This window comes from Dermacentor andersoni, unplaced genomic scaffold (assembly GCF_023375885.2).
Source record: "Dermacentor andersoni unplaced genomic scaffold, qqDerAnde1_hic_scaffold ctg00000039.1, whole genome shotgun sequence".
In the NCBI taxonomy this organism is placed as follows: Eukaryota; Metazoa; Arthropoda; class Arachnida; order Ixodida; family Ixodidae; genus Dermacentor; species Dermacentor andersoni.
The window spans coordinates 1,684,029-1,696,409 of NW_027314752.1; the positions used below are offsets into that span (position 1 = coordinate 1,684,029).

Genomic DNA, 12,381 nt, shown 5'->3' on the forward strand with positions numbered 1-12,381 from the left:
GCATAATACAAGTACGCCTTGCACTGTCTCTATACAATCTTAAGGTCTTCTGTATGCGTTTGCATCCAAGTGCGCTGATTGCTGCTGCCATGACACAGCACCTCTGCCATTTAAATATGCACATAAACTCTCTCGCACTGCAGAACTAACAGCATTAATTCTTCCAGGGGAACTGGGCTGTGCAGAGAACAGTGATCCGGTAGACGTCTCAGCACTCGAGTCAAGAGTGCAAGTCAGTGGCGAGAAAGTTATACAATACACATGCGGCATTTACCATCGCTATCACCTTTTCGGGCTCAGCGTTGATTACAGTGTGCAGAAATCTGAACCGATTTGCAAGTACTCCAAATGCGTTCTCAACGACACGCCGAGCCCTGGCCAACCTGCAATGTAAACACAAATCGTTATGTTGTTTTATATCTGTTACACCACTGGAGAAGGTGATAGCAGGCTTTGACTACCACTAAATATTACAATCTGTGGTCTCCCCACTGGTTTGCTTGCCCCAACCCAGCAACTGCATTAATTACACTGGGTCATCTCGAAGCTTTCTATTATTTCATAATTGCGACAATTACGGAGTTATCAAATGTTAGATATCACCTTTACATTTCACATAGTGTCGTTTCAGTATAGAGGCATAAATTACCTGTAATTAAAGATTACCTTCTCTTCTGTTAAGGAAGAGCCCCCATAGGGCTTCATCAAGTTTCTTCCTATAGGGAAGGCGTCATCTGCGACGAACACGGATGGGAGGAGCACATCGGGCGAGCTTACCACCTTCACAAGTTATGGAAGACCAGCCGTCATGTTTGATACACGTGTTTGTAGCGGCGTCGTTTGCCAGACGTCCGCATCTCCTTGTGAGCCGGGAGCACCAACATCCGTGTACAAAAACTTGTAGTTGGCATCAACGACGGCAAAGAATATAATGCTGAAGCTCTTCTTGTAATTTCTGTACACTGTTCCAGAATTCGCTGTCTTCGTAATTGGTACATGCTTCCCATCCATGGCTCCAACGCAGTTTGGAAAATTCAATTTTTTATTGAAACCTGTGATTACACCTTTCCACTCATCTTCTGTGAATGGCCTTTTCAGAAGGTCATGTTTCAACTCTTCATAAATCACCTTACACGTTTGGTGGATAATATCATTTACACTGGAGTGGCCCAGCCGAAATTGTCGACTCAAGGAGTGGTGGCTCTCTCCTGCATATACGACAAAAAAGAAAAGCATATCATCAGTAATTAGCAGGCAAATTCTAAGGCAAGGAACTTTTACATCAAGGATGGCCAAGCTGTTAAGAAGGCTTTCGTAGCCTTACTATTTTGCTACTTCCTGAAATCTGACGACTTTACAGGCGCTTCACAATAGACGGCGCAATCCCTTCTCTACCCGCGGACATTTTTCAAACTGCGCACGTAATTTAAACCCAGGAGCCTGAGATACAACGCATGTGAGCGATGTTTTCAGTGGAAATGAAAAGAGGTGAGGCACATGCCTGAAGCGCGGTATCGTAGCGTCACCTGTAGCCTTGTTTCGGCTGGTATTGCTCGCCGCATCACGGTGTCCTGCCTTCCTATGCGAGGTCCCATACGCGACAGCAACTGAAGAAACTGTTCTCTTGTCACTCGAAGCAGCCTCCGGTATTCTTCAATGTCACTGACCAACAGCTCTCGGTACAAGTGGTTTTGCAAACCGAGATGCTTGTTGGCGAAATAGTCAGGAGACCCAGACGCTCGAGGCGTTGCGAAAAAAAAAAACGCGGAGATGAAGGCCACGATCATGCAACTAACCCGGGAGATTGAGAACATCTGCAAGGAGATCAACAACAATGAACAACCAATGGAGCAAGCGCCGACAGCACTGAGCACGGTGGAGCCGAGTATTAGCAAGGCAGCGACGAATGAGCTAGACTCCGCGAAGTAGCCTGCACCAAAGAAAAGAGCTATCAAAATGCAAGGAAGTAAAAAAAACAGCCAGCGAACTCGACGCTCGCTTCTCTGGTATCGACTTCGGTTTAGACAAGCTCGAGAAGGTGATCCTGGCAATGAAGACCACCATCGAGAGAAAGTTCGTAGAGTACGACAGCAAACTCGCCGTCCAGGAGAGAAGCATTCAACTAATGATGAGCCACCCGATTTTCGCTCAACATCAAGGTACCCAAGCACCCGGCAACAACTTACACCTGGGACAAACATGGCCACCGACCGAGCAAGCATAGTTGTGTGGCAGTGAAACTGCCGCGGCCTCCAACGGAAGCGGGCAGTGGTCCAACAACACATCGAGCGCGCCAACCGAAAACCCGACGTGCTACTATTACAGGAAACTCTCACCGCCACACCGTCCCTTCCCGGCTTCAGAGTGCACGCGGGCCCGCCAGACGGCAGGGGCCTGTGTACCCTGGTCAGAGAGGGACTGACCTTCGTGGAGCACGAACTCAAAGCCGTCAAGATGGAGCACACTTTCACGGAGCTCGTGCCAACCAAATGCAGAAAGGAAAGCGTTTTCATCTGAAACATATACTGCAACCCGTCGCACAGGCGACAGCGGTTCAAGTCTGTGCTGCACAAGGCGAGCACCGCAGCAGGGAAGTCCAAGATCCTGGCGTGCGGAGACTTCAACGCCATGGATCAGACGTGGGGATACATCAAGAACAATGTCAATGGAAGAAACTTAGCACAGGACGCGCTAGAACTTAACTACATCCTTATCACGGACCCGGCATACCCCACAAGAATCGGTAACTCGGTGTCTCGCGACACCACACCCGTCCTCACGTTCGTAAAGAACAACGAACCGGTCACTATCACCTAGAGAAACACCGGATAAGACTTGGGCAACGACCACACGATCATCGAAATCGTCGTACCCACGCCGAGAGACCAAGCAAGTGGCACGAGAAAGTACACGTGGGTTGACTGGATCGAGTTCAGGAAACTCGGGGATCGAGAAGCCGCGGTGGACAATATCACGGGCATCGACGCGTGGACTGAGAAGGTCGTCCGAAACGTGCATGACTCAACCCGAGATATCGAGACAGACGTCGAGACAGACAACATGGACAGCCGACTTGCCCACCTCATCGAGGCAAAGAAAGCCATACTAAACAGATGGAAGAAGCAGAGACTCAACAGAAGGCTCCGCAAGAAAGTGGCCGAGCTCAACCGCGCGATCGAAGAGCACTGCCGTACGCTCTGCTGCCAGCAATGGAACGACTTATGCAACGCGGCTGACGGCCAGATACGCAACGGCAAGACGTGGAATTTACTCAAACACCGACTGGATGAAACTAAAACTGCGTCCCACGAAAAAGATCGGCTCGCCAAACTTCTACATCGACAGACCACGGAGGGCGGGGCTGCCGCCGTGCGAAAGAAGCTCCAAGACAAGTACGTCCCGACGACACCCTCGGTCGATCACGGTCCATACCGCGGCCGACCCAACGTGCGCCTGGACAGGGACATAGAAATCGAAGAGGTACGCACAGCCCTGCACGACCTGAACAGCCGATCGGCATCTGGTCCGCACCTCATCACAAGCAAGGCCATAAAAAAATCTCGAGAACCGTTCCATCGAGAACCTAACGGCGTACTGTAACAAATGCTGGAGGAGCGGCACCCTGCCGAAGCAATGGAAGAAGGCCAAGACAATTCTCATCCCCGAACCAGGGAAGCCACTGAGCACGGAAAACCTCCGCCCGATCTCGCTCACGTCCTGCGTGGGCAAGGTCCTGAAAAACGTCCTGGTCAACCGATGGCAAGAGTACCTAGAAAACGAAGATCTCTATCCCGATACGATTATCGGCTTCTGCCAACACCTGAGCACGCAGGACGCCATGATCCAAATCAAACATCTCGTCATCGACGGCGAAACCAGGGACACTAAAGCCGTCCTCGGGCTCGACCTAGAAAGCGCCTTCGACAAGGTGACGCACTCTGCCATCCTCGCGCAGGTATTCCATCTAAACCTAGGCGAGAGGTCGTACGAATATATCAAAAACTTCCTCACCGGCAGGACGGCGTAGCTCAGAGCCGGCGACCTGAAGACGAACGGGAAGACATTAGGGAGCCAGGGCACTCCCCAAGGCTCCGTCATCTCGCCCATGCTATTTAACCTTGTTATGATTCAAGTTGCCAAAAGACTATGCCAGCTTGAAGGACTGAAGCACACGATATACGCGGACGACATTACGCTGTGGGTGGACGGGGGCAGTGATACCCGCATAGAATCCACACTGCAGACGGCCGTCGACACGATCGAAGAAAGCCTGGAAGGTACGGGACTGAGTTACTCCCCAAGTAAGTCGGAGCTCCTGCTTTACCAACCGATCAAAACGCACAGAATCAAGAAGCAAAGGGAACACGAAAAGATCAAGATCCGCACCAGGGATGGTAACACAATACCGACGTACGGTCAGCAAGATCCGAGTCCTGGGCATGACGATCGAAGCGCTCGGCAGAAACGGAGACACCGTCACCTGCATCACGGGAAAGGCGGCCAACGCGACCAGACTGCTCAAGCGCGTTACCACCAAGACTGACCAAGGCATTTCGGCTGGCCTGCAGACTTCTCCCGCCGCCCTGCAAAGGGCTGAGCAGGTAGCAGGCCGTGCTGTTCAGGTAAGTACAAACAAGAACGCTTCCAAGCCCGGCGCTATTGCATAGGATGTACCAAGAATCGCACCCGGAAGACAAGTGCTGAGCGTGCTGCAGGGAGACGGCCACACTCGAGCACATGCTATGGGATTGCTCCAAACATCCAAGCGAAGCTAACTGGGGACGTATAGCGCAACGCGGAGAGACGACCAAGAAAAACAACTCCAGGCCGCCCAGCACGTGATCGAAGCGCTGGCTAGGCAGGAGCCTGGCGAGCCGGCAATGGCAAGCGGGGATCCTCGCAGAGCACCCGCCACGATGATGATGTAGGCCACGTCCGAAGCGCGCCTGCGCGCTTTACTGCAGGCTCAATAAACGTTTTCCCAATCCAACCTACAATGGATCACATCTATGTCATTAACCAGGTTATCGAGAAATCCGCAGAGTATAATAAGCCTCTCTATATGGCTTTCATAGATTACGAAAAAGCATTTGCTTCAGTAGAGACACCAGCAGTCATAGAGGCATTGCGTAATAAAGGAGTACAGACCGCTTACGTAAATACCGCAGAAATTACCTACAGAGATTCCACAATTCCACTCTCCAATGCTATTCACTGCATGCTTTGAATATGTATTCATCCTATTAAACTGCGAAGGTTTAGGAGTAAGGATCGACGGCGACTACCTCAGCAACCTTCGGTTTGCCGATGACATCGTTTTATTCAGCAATACTGTGGACGAGTTACAAATGATTGAGGACCTTAACAGGGAGAGTGTAAGAGTGGGACTGAAGATTAATATGTAGAAGACAAAGATATTGATAAATAACCGGACAAGGGAAAAATAGTTCAAGATCGCAAGTCAGCTTGTAGAGTTTGTGATGGAGTACGTTTACCTAGGTGAACTAATCACAGGGAACCCTGACCATGAGAAAGAAATTCACAGAATAAAAATGGGTTGGATCGCATACGGCAGACATCGTGAGCTGACTGGGAGCTTACCGTTATCATTGAAAAGGAAAGTTACAATCAGTGCATTTTACCGGTGCTGAAATACGGCGCAGAGACTTTCAGACTGCCAAAGAAGCTTGCGAACAAGTAAAGGACCGCGCAAAGAGCGATGGAACGAAGAATGCTAGGCATAACTTTAAAAGACAGAAAGAGAGCGGTTTGGATCAGAGAGCAAACAGTTATAGACGATATTTTAATAGACATTAAGAGAAAAAAATGGCGCTGTGCAGGTTATGTAATGCGCAGATTAAACAACTGTTGGACCATTAGGGTGACAGAATGGGTACGAAGAGAAGGGAAGCGCAGTAGAGGACGGCAGAAGACTAGATGATGCGACCAAATGAGGAAATTTGCGTGTGCTAGTTGGAATCGGTTGGCGCAGTAGAGGGTTAAATGTAGATCGCAAGGAGAGCCTTTCGTTCTGCAGCGGTCATAAATAGGCCGATGATGATAATGATCCAACAGCTCCTCTTCGCCCCGGAAGTTCAGAATGGTTGGTGAACGCAATTCGCTGGCCATGAGGAACGCTGATGGAACATGTGTACTGGTGACGATCCTCGTGGGACGAATTTCTGGATGCCGTGCCCTGGTGAACCTACGTAAAACAAACTAAAGAACATAGCGCTGTACCACGTGCAAGCGCAGGCTCTTCACCCCTGACTTGCCAGGCTATTACTATGTCAAAATCAACCCTGTTTTTTTCTTTCTTTTCCCAATTTTGATAAAGCATTTCCAACCACATTTCTAAACAGCCTTCCATATCTCCTAGAATGCCGACAAGGCCAGAGTGATATTGTCGTTGCAAAAGAAACGGGAGGAAGTTAAACAATTAATGAAAATAACTTTTATAACTATACACAAGCAAAGTTTTGAAGCTACAAGTATGACTTCCAGCCGATAATAACACTTCCTACCTCGTTAGTCAAAGGAAGGAAGGTAATACGTCGGTTTTACCGAACGAACCGGCTCTAACCATCGGCGTTCCCATTTAACTTGCCCATTTTGTAATAGACGATGAAGTTACATTCCTGGAGAACTAGACTCCATCTGAACAAGCGTCCGTTCTTAGGGGACATGTGTCTGAGCCAGGTCAGAGGACAGTGGTCGGCCTCGAAACTGAATTTCGCTCTGTACTGGTAAGTAATTTCTGGACTGCCCAAACTAAGCAGGTGCATTCTTTTTCGGAAGCGCTGTACGCCTCCGCTCTGCGCGTTAATTTTCGGCTAGCATACAGTACCGGATGCTCCTCCTAGTCTTCGCCCGCCTGGCTGAGGACGACTCCCAACCTTCTGTCACTAGCGTCGCACTGCACGATAAGTTCCTTAGAATAATGGGGGGTCCGAAGCACTGGTCCTGAGCTCAGAACCTCTTTCAGGTGCTGAAATTCGCTTTCTTTGGCCTCATTCCATCGAACATTTTCGGGCTCTCCTTTTCAGAGGGTGTCTGTCAGAGGGCTTGCTACCTGTGAGAAATTTGGAATGTACCGCTGGTAATATCCCACGAGCCCCAGAAAGGCTCTGACATCTGTCTTAGCTTGCGGTTCAGGAAAGTTATTGATAGGCCCTATCTTTAGTTCGGAGGGCCGCCGCGTTCCTTGACCTAAGACATGCCCTAGGTAGGTAACTTGCGAACACACGAAGTTGCACTTTTCGTCCGTTACCGTGAGACCCGCGTCTCGTAGACGTGCCAGCGCCTCCTTAAGTGCTCCATGTGATCGTTCCTGCTGTTAGAAAAGATGGTCACACCATCCAAGTATGGGATCGCGTAATCTTGTAGGTCTTTCAAAACAATATCCATCAGCTTGGAAAAGCTAAACGGTGCGTTCTTAAGCTCGAAACTTAACATTAGTGGTCCAAATGCGCCAAGCGGGGTAGTGAATGCTGCGTAGCGACTTGAGCTTTCTGATATGGTCACCTGCCAGTATCCCCTAAGTCGATTGTTGAAATGTACTGGGCTCCGCCTACCCGTTCACTCGTTCTTTTATGTTACGTATAGGGTAAAGTTGGTTCCTTGTAATCGCATTCAATTTCCTATAGTGCATGGACGCGGCTCTTTCCCACTCGCCTCTACGAGAATCATCGGGGAAGTGTAATCACTGTCTGCTGGCTCAGTGATTCCCAACTCAAGCATTCGTTTGATCTCTACTTCCATTATTTCTCGCTGACGAGGTGAGACCCGGTACGGTTTCGATTGGACGGGCTCGTCTGATATCAACTCAATCTCATGAGTAATGGGCGTCGTTCTCCCCGGCAGGCTTCTGAATCATTGGCAAAATTCCTCAACGAGTTTCCGGAGGTCGCTTACTTGATCAGACAGATTCAGGTTGCCTTCTATGGAGCGTTCCGCATCTGACACTCGCTAAAAGTGGAAGTTCGACCGCTACTTCTTCAGACTCGTTTACGACCATGTTCACTACCTCTTCCCTTCCACCATAAGGGTTCATTAAAGTGCAGTGGTGAATGATTCCTTTATTTCTTTTTTCGGGGAACTTCTAGGGTGAAGTTAATCTCTGATATCTTCTGGCTAACCTTTACGGGTCCGTCCCACTGTACCTCAAGTTTGTTTTTTCGTGAAAGCCCTAGGATTATGACCCTTCCGCCTACCTTAAATGTTCGCCTACGCGCATTTCTGTCATAGTACGCCTTTGCTGTTTCCTGGGCCTCCTTTAGGTTTTTTTTTCAAGCAGTTCTCGCGAGACACTTAAGCGATCCAGCAATTTTAAAACGTAACTCACAGCCGTCTGGCTTTCATCTGTCTTTTCCCACGTTTCTCTTAACATTCTTAGGAGGGAACGGATCGCCCGACCGTACATCAGCTCGGAAGGAGTGAGCCCTGTTGCCTTATGTGGGAGCGTTCTCAACGCGAACAGGGTTGCGGGTAAACACTCGTCCCAGTCTGCATTGTGTTCTTGGCAAAATGCACGTAACACTCTCTTTAGCACCGAGTGCATCTTCTCAACGCTGTTTGATTGTGGATGGTACACGGAGCTGTGCATCAGCCGCACACCACACCTTTGTAGGAACGTTGTGGTTAAAGCACTTGTAAATACAGTCAAACCTCGATATAACGAACACGCATATAACGAATTATTGAATATATCGAACTCTTCCGAAATATTTTTGTCAAACACATGTATTTTTAACTTCCTATAGCGAACGCGGTTTGGCATAAAAAGGATATAACGAACTTCGCGACGCCAAGCCCTACCTCACTTTAATAGCAGGCGGCAGGCTTCGTTGCACTACAAGTGTGTTGTGCGGCGCAGCAAACGTTCAGGACTACCTCGCAGGCGCTGACAGCGCCACAGATGCCACGTCGTCACCGAGAGTTGACAGCCAAAGAAATCGTCCGCATCTCACAACCGCTGACAGCGCCGCTTCAGCAGCGGCGGCAGCGGCGTGATCGAATGTTGCTTTTGCGTTTTAGTGTTAGCAGTGGCGTGGCCGTCGTAGCGTTGTGTGGAGGCTCTTTCGGTGGTCGTGTCGAGTGCGGTGCGCGGGTGTGCGTAGTGCTGTGATGGCGATGAATGTGAAAAAAAGTGGCGCTGACGTTAAAGACCAAGCTCGAGATAATTCAACGTGTCGAGAACGGCGAAAAGAAGTGCATTCTTGCGGACTTATTTCGCATCCCAAGGAGCACTTTGAGTACCATTGTGAAGAACAAAGCTGTCATCAAGGCACAAGCACACGAGACCATGCGGACAAGTGCACAGCGTCTTCGGCAGGGCGTGATACGGAATGCGATCAACACCAAGAAGCAGGCCGCGGTAACGCAGTTCTTTGTGCGTAAATAAATGAACGTGACCCAAGTAAGCATCGTTCGAGTTGCTGTGCCTTCTCTGATTGAATTTTGCTCCTCTTGCATGTATTTTTTACGAAATCTTATATTACGAATTATGGATATAGCGAACTAATTTCCGATTTTTTAACTGTTCGTTATAACGAGGTTTCACTGTACCGTCCCCTGGCCAGCCTGAATCTCTGCAGGAAAACCGATTCGCGCAAACGCGGACAACAGAGCATCGGCTATCTCGGTGGACCTCAGTTCTTTCGAACGAATCTCTTCAGGAAACTGTCGCGGGACAGAGCATGGTCAAAAGGTACTTGCACCCTGATCGGCTCGGCGGCAAAGGCCCGACTGTGTCGATCACCACCCGACGGAATGGCTCCGTGATTAACGGAACCAACTTTAATGGTGGCTTGCGTTTATCATTCGGCTTCCCAGTTCGCTGACACGCGTCACAGGACCTTACATAATTTTGCACATCCTTAAAACATTCTGGCCAGTAATATTCTAACAAGAGCTTCTCCTTCGTTTTCTTGATTCCTAGATGGTCCGACCAGCCATTTTCGTGACACAAAGTCAGGAGATCCGCCCGATACCACTCTGGAACGATTAACTGATCGAGCTCTAGGATACGGCACTACGATGTCGGTAGTGCCTATACAGCAGTCCTCCATTTTCGTGGATGGTAACGTTGCGCCTAGCTATGCTCTCTTTCGCCTTGTAGTGTAAACGTGTCATAGTCTGGCCCCTCTGTTGTTCCGCGCTGAGCGACTCCCTGTCCACCTGGAGAAGCCTGTCAAAGCCCCCAGAGGCAGATGAAAGTACAGAGCTGTTCTCCCCTTCTGTTACTTCCACTGAGGACCTTTCTTCGCTACGCAAGTTTTCTACGGGGATCATTTTAATTGGCACCGCTGCTGTCCCACTGTTTCTTTTTCCTCGGTTGTCCCAGGTTCTACTAGGGAATGCGCTTCCTCGCGTTCTACCACCGCTGCGCTGGGGTCCTCGGTCAGCTGAGCGTCGATTTGGCGTGCTCGCAAGCGGGTTAATGCCTGCACCCTTCCTTCTCCGAACTCCTGACCGCGCTCCCGTAACAAACGCTCCGAATGGTTTGAAAAGTGATACGGGCAGTCAATTGGTAGCGCCTACTCAACGCCTGCCTCTGTCTCTAGTTCTCCGAAAGGACCGGAAATTGTCACTCGTGCTATTGGCATTCACACTCTGTGTTCCTCTAGTACTGACTTGATCCAAGTTACCTTCCCTGTATGGTCCTCGGCTTTTACAAAAGAAGGGTGAACTAGGTCCATGGTAGCTCCACTGTCCCTTAATACCTAACAGGTTTTTCCGCTAATCTGTAGGTCCTGGAGGTACGGACGGAGATGCTCGTAGCTTTCGTCGCTTACACCCACGTAGGAAAGCACTACCGGCTTTTTTTTTTTTTGCAATCCGGGGCATAGTGACCTAGGCCCTGGCACTGATAACATCGGACGGGTCGCCTCTCGTTGTTCCCTTCCTGAGTTTTGTTTTTCATCGACTCGGCCCTTTCGGTAGGTTTTACCTCTGTCTATTTTTTGTGGTGGATATACCTTCTCGGATTATCGCTTCCATTTGAATGCTCGTCGTCAGTAGTGAGTTTTCGTCGCATCACGTACTCCTCAGCTAGCCGAGCCGCCCTACCTACAATGTCTACGGCATCTCTATCCTGCACCCAAAACCTCACTGACTGTGGAAAGTTGTAGTAGAATTGTTCGAGACAAATACACAATAATTTTGTGTCTGCTTTCGTAGACTTCGGCACCCTTAACCCGCTCAACAAGGTTTGTTTTCAAACTTTACGGAAACTCTGAGTAGCCCTCGTCGCTCTTTTTTCTCACTTCTCCGGATAGCTGCCTAAATGCTTCCGGGGAAACACAGTACCTCCTCAACAGCACTGCCTTTACTTTCCCGTAGTCTTCCCGTCATTCTCCGTTAATCTTGCGACTGCGTTCGCAGCCTCACAAGGCAACAAAGTCACCAACCGCTGTCCCCTGAGTGAAATTGCACCTTTCACAAGTTCTCTCGAAATGAATCAAGAATAAGGCAATGTGCTCTCCAACTTTGTACGGTTTCATCCAGTGGTCCATCCGACATGGCTCGACTTCGCTTGATCTGCTACGGGTGTCCCCTTCACTGCCCGCCGCTGGACGCGATTTCTGAAGTTCAACCTGTAGCTCTGCCATCTCTTTTTCGTGCTTTTTCCCGTTCTCGCTTACGCTCATGCCCACGTTCTTGACACTCACGCTCCCATCTTTCTTGTACCACTTCCCGAGCAATCCTAATGCTTTCATCATTATTGCCACTATCTTGAACTGCCTTTTGGATAGCTGGCTTTTTCATCTTTTCGTCCGCCTCAAATCCCAACTCGTCGCACAATAACAAGTCTGGCCTCGTAAGCTCCATAGCAGCTGCCCCGACTGGTGGTTAGAACTGTTTTCCTTAAATAATTTGTGCAAACACAATATATGCTACAAACTCCCGATTCCAAGACCCATCAAAATAAACACTCAAAATTTGAAGTCTGGCGAATCACAAGGAAAAAGCCACACACTCACTCACGCATGCAGCACCCTGCCATCTGGTTCATCGGTCCGCTGTTTCCAGTTCCTCAGGATTCCCTGGGTTGAAGGCTCTTTCTTCTTCGCTGTTCCCTGTTCCTCAGGAATTCTTTGTTCGAAGGTTCGTCCTTATCGCTGCCACCAGTTATTAGATCTTGCCGTTGAGTGCGGGAGTTGGCCGCCGTTGAGGAGGATTTTCAGAACTGAAGGTTTATTTGCATTATTTACAGTAATAACACAAGCTAATGAACAGTCATAAAGTCATCGACGGCCGGCAGCAAATCGGACGCTGCGGCCCGTGGCAAGAAGAACGAAAGAACTCTTCTCCCTGTCTCGCTTTTAACCCCTTCGGTCTCTCGGGGTCACGTTATTTTCGGCCAATCGTCGAGCCAGC

The 12,381-nt window shown here is 49.4% G+C and overlaps 1 pseudogene; it reads right to left on the reverse strand.

Moving 5' to 3' along the window:
• Positions 1-39: 39 nt before the first annotated feature.
• On the reverse strand, positions 40-1,787 carry LOC140214357 (uncharacterized; annotated as a pseudogene).
• Between the last annotated feature and the right edge of the window lie 10,594 nt (positions 1,788-12,381).